General features: G+C 58.5%; 1 protein-coding gene and 1 non-coding gene across 2 annotated transcripts in view; both read left to right on the top strand.

Annotated features, from left to right (window-relative positions):
- The first annotated feature begins 486 nt into the window (after positions 1–486).
- The window catches only part of CLMB (calcimembrin), a 30,350-nt gene continuing 23,002 nt past the window's right edge, over positions 487–7,834 (top strand). Inside the window, exon 1 of the mRNA XM_078439126.2 lies at positions 487–589. The gene's annotated coding sequence lies outside the window, so the exon portion shown is untranslated. The remainder of the gene's footprint in view (positions 590–7,834) is intronic.
- On the top strand, positions 2,392–2,464 carry TRNAE-CUC (transfer RNA glutamic acid (anticodon CUC)). The gene has a single exon. It is a non-coding gene; the product is annotated as a tRNA-Glu (tRNA).

Raw genomic sequence — 7,834 nt, 5'->3', positions numbered from 1 at the left:
CGACTCAAGTATGACCACACGGTACGGGGTGACCCCGGAGCCCCTCTCCACACACCGCCGCCGCCCCCCCTCCCCCCCGGGCAGGGGTGCACGGCTTCAGGGAGCTTGGCACCCAGCCCCGGGGAGGGGCCCACACTTTCCTTGGGCCCCACCCTCCTCCTCCTCCTCCTCCTCCTCCTCCTCCGGGCAGGGCGAGAGGAAACTGAAGCGGGAGGCCGGAGGCGCGGGCGCCGGGCGCGCCCCTGGCACGGTCGGCGGGAGGCGGTGGGCGGGCCTGCTCCGCCCCCGCGCCCGGGCCGAGCGATCCGGCGCCCGCGGGCGGGGCGGGGCTGCGGGCGGCACCGCCCCGAGGGGCCGGGGAGGGGAGGGGGGGGCGGGAGGCGTGCTCGCGGCGGCGGCGGCGGCCAGGAGCGCCGGCCGGGGCGGAGAGGGGACCCCAGTGCGCTACCCGGCCCGGGCCATGACCCCCGCTGCTCTCTCTTGCAGGCTCGTCGCCGCGGCCCCCGGAGCCCGGCCGCCGCCGCCACCAGCGCCCGGGTGGGCCCCGTGCGCCCCGGGCGCGGCTCCGCAGTGAGCCCCCCAGGAAGCGGTGAGTGCCCCGCGCTGCCCGCCCACCCCTTCCAGTGGACGCCGCGGTCCCCGAGAGCCGCAGTCCCCCCCCCCGAGCGGCGTCCACGCCCCGCCGGCTCCCGCGGCGGGAAGGGCGCGCCCGGGGAGGCCAGAGGGTCCCCGGGGGCGGTGGGGGGAGGGGGGCGGGGAACCCTCGCGGGCCCGGACGTCCCCCTAACTTCTCGCAGACTTTTCTGCGGACACGCGGGCTGGGGCAGAGTTGGGCCCCTCTGGCCGTGTTGCAACTTACACGGGGCGGGTGGGGGGTGTGTCCGCGCGTGGCCGCCTCTGGCCCCCCACTCTCCAGCCGACACCCCGCGCTGTCACGAGTTCCTCGGGAATGGGCCAGACCGCCATTCCTCAGAGCTGGAAAGGAGCCCAGCCGGGGGTGGGGGCAGGAGGCCTCGAGAGGAACCATTTCCCCTCGATCGAGTATTTCAAACTATATTATTTATGAGCCGCCTCACTTAGGGGCCCCCTCGGCTCCCAGGGCATCAAAGCAGGTTTGCAACCGCAAAGGGCGACCAGTGTGAACGCACGCGCGCCTTCTCCGGGCAGGCAGAGCTCAGCGGAACCCGGGGAGGCTCTCATTAAGGGAGACCCGCAGCTCCGCTCGCTCGGCCGCGTGGGGGGCGGGGTCGAGGGCGGTCGGACTGTCCCGCGGCGCCGGGCTCTGGGGCCTGGGTGGAACCCACAGCAGGGTCAGCCTGTGCCGGCTGAGCAGCCAGAGGGGAGATGGAAGGCAGCGGGGTGAAGGCACTTCTGAGATCGTGCAGCCTTTGTGGGACGAACGCCCCACTTTACAGATGAGGAAGCTGAGGCTCAGAGAGGCGCGGCTGGACTGGCAGGCCCTGGTGTTTCCTGCCCAGCCCCCAAGGATCCCTGCACCAGCCCTCCCACTTACCGTGTCCAGGCCACACCCACCTTGGGTTCTTCGTCCCCACCCTGGGTACCGGTTCCTCCGGATGGATGGCAGGGTGGGAGGGAGGGAGGGAAGCAGTGTATTTATGGAAAGACTTAATCCCTCTGCAAGCCCCAAGGAGGCTGAAAGCTTCACCACCTAATCTCCTCTCCCTGGAAGCCCTTGCTGGTAGGGTGCAACTCAGTGGGCGCTGAGCCCGAGTTTAGGTCCCCTCTGAGGACTTGAGCCTGGAACTTGCCCTCAGCCGGCATGGAAAGAGAGCAGTGCTATTGAACATGGAGCGAGCCCCGCCGTCCCAGACCCCGTGGTGGGAGCTGGTCCCATCACCTGTGTTGTTCCTTCTCATCCTCTGACCGGATACTGGTGTTATCCCCATTTTACAGATGAGGACACAGAGGCTTGTGAAGGTCATGGGGCGGGAAAGAGGCAAGGCCAGGCCCCTGGGACCACCAAGTGCAACCCCCCCCCCCACCACCCATTAAAATATTATCACGGTACAGTATACACAGCCACAGTCTTCCCTGGGAGCCAGGGCTGGTTCCTTGTCCCCCACAGGCAGTGCGCATCGTTTACTTTTCTCTTTACACTGAAAACCTTCAGGAGGTGAGCTGGCAGGTACTCACTGCTGTGGGCTGGTAGTTTGTGGCTCCTGTCATCAAGGCTGCTGGAAAGAAACAATTGCATGGGGCGCCTGGGTGGCTCAGTCAGTTGAGCGTCCGGCTTCGGCTCAGGTCACGATCTCTGGTTTGTGAGTTCGAGCCCCACGTCGGGCTCTGTGCTGACAGCTCAGAGCCTGGAGCCTGCTTCGGATTCTGTGTCTCCCTCTCTCTCTCTCTCAAAAATAAACATAAAAATGGGGCGCCTGGCTAGCTCAGGTGGTAGAGCATGAGACTCTCGATCTCAGGGTTGTGAGTTCAAGCCCCATGTTGGGTATAGAGAGTACCTAAATATAAAATTAAAAAAAAAAAAAAACATAAAAAAAATTTTTTTTAAACAAACAATTGCGTGTTTTGGGGGGCACCTGGCTGGCTCAGTCAGAAGAGCAAATGATTCTTGATCTCAAGGTTGTGAGTTCGAGCCCCACCATGGGTGTGGAGCTTACTTAAAAAAAAATGTTTTTAATTGCATGTTTTTTATTTTAATGATTATTTATTTTGAGAGAGAAAGGCAGGGAGAAAGGGAGAGAGAGAATCCCAAGCAGGCTCTGCACTGTCAGGGCAGAGCCTGACGTGGGGCTCAGACCCACGCACTGTGAGATCATGACCTGCCTGTGTCGAAATCAGGAATCGGATGCTCAGCTGACTAAGCCACCCAGGCGCCCTTTTAATCACATGTTTTAAAATTAACCCGTGGTTCATTAACCATTATCTTGACTTCTAACAGCATACTTCTTATTTTGAAATAAACACTTTTATTGGCATATGACATTTGAAAAGGTACACAAACCATAAGCATTGAACTTGACCACACAGAGGCCCAAGCAGGCAGTGGGCAAGTATTTTGCTCAAAGTTACACGGTCAATCACAGGGAAGCACCCTGTGCCGGGACAGAATAGTAGCTGGCAGTGTCAGTGTGTGCCCTGCCCCCCCATCCTCTCTCACTTGCTGCTGGCCCCTGGCAGCTGTCCCCGGGCTCTCTGTCCCCGCGCTGTCTCTCGGAGAGGAGCTCACAGCCTCCTGCAGGCCCGCGGGCAAAGGCCAGGAGATGTTCATGTTTTGCACTCTGTGTACCAGGATGGGAGGCGTGTTAATGCTCGGAGCATCTGTTCCCGGCACAGACCCTCTGGCTGGAATTGCAGGAATTCTAAGCCTGTGACAAAAAGAAAGTGCCTTTTCTAAAGAAGGAAGAAAACCAAGATGTTCCCTGTGCCTACGGGGAGCCCAGCGTGCCCAGCCTGTTCGTATCTGCTCCCCTGTGTTTGCAACACGGACCCAGGTGTGGACAGCTTGCCCAGGTCCCCCCAACCCCCCACCCCCGCTGGCTGGGAGCGGCACCTGGTTCCCTCCTGCCGTGGGCCCACCCACTTGGGCAGAGTGTCGCATTCCTCAGCTATGATGCTTCCCCCTTGCCCCCTCCCTGGGCTTCAGGTGAGGTCTTTGTTCAGGAGGCGCCACCTCGAGAGGGTTATTCTGATCTCTTCCGGGAGGTGGCTCTGCAGAGACCAGGGTCAGACTTCCAGCTGGACTCTGCCTTTCACTCACTTTCCCTCTCTGGGTCTCCATGTCCTCATCTGGGAGACCCATGTTAGAACGACGGCCGCCTCTGTGTCGAGCTGCCGGCTCTCGCAAATAAGAATTCGGGATGCCCGTGGCTGCCTCTGTCGGTGGAGCGTGTGCCTCCTGATCTTGGGGTCACGAGTTCGAGCCCCACATTGGGGGTAGAGATTACTTAAAATCTTTTTTACTGTTACTGTTTTAATTTCATTTTTTTAATTAAAAAGGTGTTTTAATGTTTATTCACCTTTGAGAGAGAGAGAGAGAGCGAGCATGGGGAGGAGACGGGCAGAGAGAGGGAGACACAGAATCCGAAGCAGGCTCCAGGCTCTGAGCTGTCGGCACCGAGCCCAACGCGGGGCTCGAACCCAGGAGCCGCGAGATCGTGGCCTGAGCCGAAGTTGAACTTAACTGAATGAGCCACCCAGGCACCCCTATTTTTTATTTTTTTAATTTTAGAGAGAGGCAGAATTGCGAGCAGGGGAGAGGGGTAGGGAGAGAGAGAGAATTTTAAGCAGGTTCCATGCTCAGCACAGAGCCCAACACGGGGCTCAATCCCACTGCCCTGGGATGGTGACCCGAGCCGAAATAACAGATGCTCAATTGACTGAGTCACCCAGGTGCCCCCAAAATAAAATTTTTAAGGGGCACCTGGCTGGCTTAGTTGGTAGAGCATGGGACTCTTAATCCCAGCATTGTGAGTTCAAGTCCCACATTGGATGTGGTGGCTCAGTCGGTTAAGCGTCCGACTTCGGCTCAGGTCATGATCTCACAGTTTTGTGGGTTCAAGCCCCGCGTCGGGCTCTGTGCTGACAGCTCAGAGCCTGGAGCCTGCTTTGGATTCTGTGTCTCTTGGCCTCTCCCCCACTCACGCTCTCTCTCTCAAAAATAAGCACTTTAAAAAAAGAAAAGACAATCTTTAAAAAAAACAAACAAACCAGGATGCCCAGTTAGTTTTCAATTGCAGATAAATGATGAAGGATTTTTTTTTTTATTTTTTTTTTATTTTTGGGACAGAGAGAGACAGAGCATGAACGGGGGAGGGGCAGAGAGAGAGGGGGACACAGAATCGGAAACAGGCTCCAGGCTCCGAGCTGTCAGCCCAGAGCCCGACGCGGGGCTCGAACTCACGGACCGCGAGATCGTGACCTGGCTGAAGTCGGACGCTTAACCGACTGCGCCACCCAGGCGCCCCATGGATTTTTAATATGAGTATGTCCCATGCCGTAATTGGACACTCTATATTTTATCAGGAACCGCTTATCTACGGCCACTTCCAACCCTAGACCTGTATGATTCACTCCAGAAAGATTTTATCTCCCCCTCTAGAGCCCGGCTTCTGAGCTGCAAAAGTAGGAACTGAAGGGAATCAGCAGACAGACCCCCAGGGGCCAGCCTTCTAGAAGTAGGCACCTCCCCGCCCGCTCCGGCCCCCCAGCCAGCCGGCGCGTCGCCTTAATTTTTCTGCTCTGTGCAGAGAACAAACCGGTTGATTTTTCCCTTTGCAAACCCGTAGGTGAGCCGGCAGGCACTCACTGCTGTGGGCCGGTGGTAGTGTCTTGAAGGCTGCTGTGAAAACAGGCACAGACAACTTGGCCAAGCGTGTCCTTGCCCTGGAGATGCTCATGGTTTCAGAGAACGCCGTGTGGTGTGCAAAGAGCTGATCCCCATCTATCTTGATGGCGCAGAGGAGGGACAGGGCCCCCCCACCCACCTCGGGAGGAAGGAAGTTTGTATCATTGCCTGTCCCTGTTGTGGCCGTTTGGCGTAGGGGGATTTTTATGCCTGGGTGCAAGAAAGAACCTGTTCTACTTCAAGCTGTTGTGCAAATAATTAACAATCTGATATTTCCAAGGGAACATAAACAGCCCGATTCAAGATGAAAGGGAGGTTTTTCACACTCCTGCAAAAGTGTGAAAGAGAGAACATTTATACCTAAACTAGCCTGACTGCACTTGGAGCCCAGGGGGGGACCCCTCCCGCTAGATCTCCTTTCTCCCATTAAATCGTTACTTTCTAAAAAATTGTAGGGGTTTTATTTATTTTTGAGAGGGAGACAGAGTGTAAGCGGGGGAGGGGCAGAGAGAGAAGGAGACACAGAATCCGAAGCAGGCCCCGAGCTGTCAGCACAGAGCCCGACGACACTGGGCTCGAATTCACCAGCTGTGAGATCAGGACCCGAGCCAAAGTCAGACGCTCAACCGACTGAGCCACCCGGGCGCCCCTGAGCGGAGTAATTTTTATAATCATCTCGGCTCACGAATTGGCTTTTTATTTATTTATTTATTAACGTTTATTTACTTTTGAGACAGAGAGACAGAGCATGAACGGGGGAAGGTCAGAGAGAGAGGGAGACACAGAATCTGAAACAGGCTCCAGGCTCTGAGCTGTCAGCTCAGAGCCCGACGCGGGGCTCGAACTCACGAACCGTGAGATCATGACCTGAGCCGAAGTCGGACGCTCGACCGACTGAGCCACCCAGGCGCCCCAAGACTTGGCTTTTTTAAAAGCGTTCGCTTGATATCAGTCAGCTGTCGTTGCCGTGAGAATGACCGTGAAGGCAGGCCTCCACTCACACAGGTGTAGAATCAAGCTTCAGCCCGTCCCACGCGGGGCCTCTCCCACGCAGCATCCGTGGCCTCTTCCGGGCTGGCCCTCCGCCCCCAGCCCCCACCCCCCACCCCAGAGGGAGTGGATCACCCCGGGGAGCACCTCCTCCTCTGGACCCAGCTCGCGATGCCCCGGGCAGTCTTCCAATGCAGTGCCCTCCCGGGACTGCTCCTTGACAGTGACTGACAGTGACAGTGGCCACCGTCCCTGCGGCTGGTGGCAGGATGCCTGTTTCACAGACCAGGACACAGAGCCTGGGGGGGCCGAACTTCAGAACCTCAGGCTCAGAGAGGGAAGTGCCTTGGCTGAGGTCACACAGCTCTTGGACCCCAGCTCTTCCTTGATCCCCAGGGCCACCCCCCACCTGCCGCCCACCTTCTGTCCTGTGGGGAGGGAGGAGCTGGACGAGGAGAGGCATGGCGGGACGCTGGGATGAGGAACGGCGCTTTGTGAACATTCTGCACCTGGGAATTCTAGAAAGCGGAGACACGACACCTAGGTGCCACCTCCGCCTGACCCTGGTGCAGCTTCTTGTCCTGTGTCCCCGCACCAGCTGGGGCCACGCCTGCTTCCCCTGCCTCTTGCCTCCTTTATCGGCTGTTCTTTCATCAACCTCCGTCCCTCCCCCCTCCCCACTTCCCTCCCCTTTCCCCCTCCCTCCCCCTCCTTCCCCTCCTCTTCCCCCCACCTCCCCTTTCCCCTCCCCCTTCCCCTTCTGTTCCCCCCTTATCCCCTCCCTCCATCCCACTCCTCTTCCTCTCCTCCCCCTCCCCCTCCCCCCTCCCTCCCACTTCCCCTCCCCCTTCCCCTCTGTCCCTCCTTATGCCCTCCCTCCATCCCACTCCTCTTACTATCTTCCCCCTCCCTCCCATTTCCCCTCCCCCTTCCCCTCTGTCCCCCCCTTATCCCCTCCCTCCATCCCACTCCTCTTCCTCTCCTCCCCCTCCCCCTTCCTTTCCTCCCTCCCTCCCTTCTTCCTTTCTTCCCCCTTTCCTCCATCCTTCCCTCCCTCTCCCCTCCCCACTTCCTCCCCTCCTTCCCTGCTGGGTGTTTTGAGGTGGTTATTTTTAAACTTATTTATTTTGAGAAAGAGAGAGAGGGAGAGAGAAGGAGCAGGGGAGGGGCCGAGAGAGATGGGGAGAGAAAATCCAAAGCAGGCTCTGTGCTGTCAGTGGGGAGCCCAGCGTGGGGCTCTATCTCATGAACCACGATACCATGACCTGAGCTGAAATCAAGAGTCGGACGCTGAGCCGACTGAGCCCCCCTGGCGTCCCAAGACGGGTATCTTTTAAGCTACAAGGCAGCTCTGGGACGACACCTGTCAATTCGAGGCAACTCTTAGGGAGGTGGTGCTCCCGGCACAGCATAACACAGCCTCCAGGCACCAGAGCACACCTCCCACTGCATCAGAGAAGTTTCTAGGAAAACGGGGTCCCATGCACAAAACTTCCCGTGCCACCGCTGGGGGGCAGCGGTGTT

The sequence above is a fragment of the Panthera onca genome, chromosome E2 (genome assembly GCF_046562875.1).
Source record: "Panthera onca isolate mPanOnc1 chromosome E2, mPanOnc1 haplotype 2, whole genome shotgun sequence".
Lineage (NCBI taxonomy): Eukaryota > Metazoa > Chordata > Mammalia > Carnivora > Felidae > Panthera > Panthera onca.
Note: the sequence above shows the minus strand (reverse complement) of the source record. Positions and strands in the feature narration are given on the sequence as shown.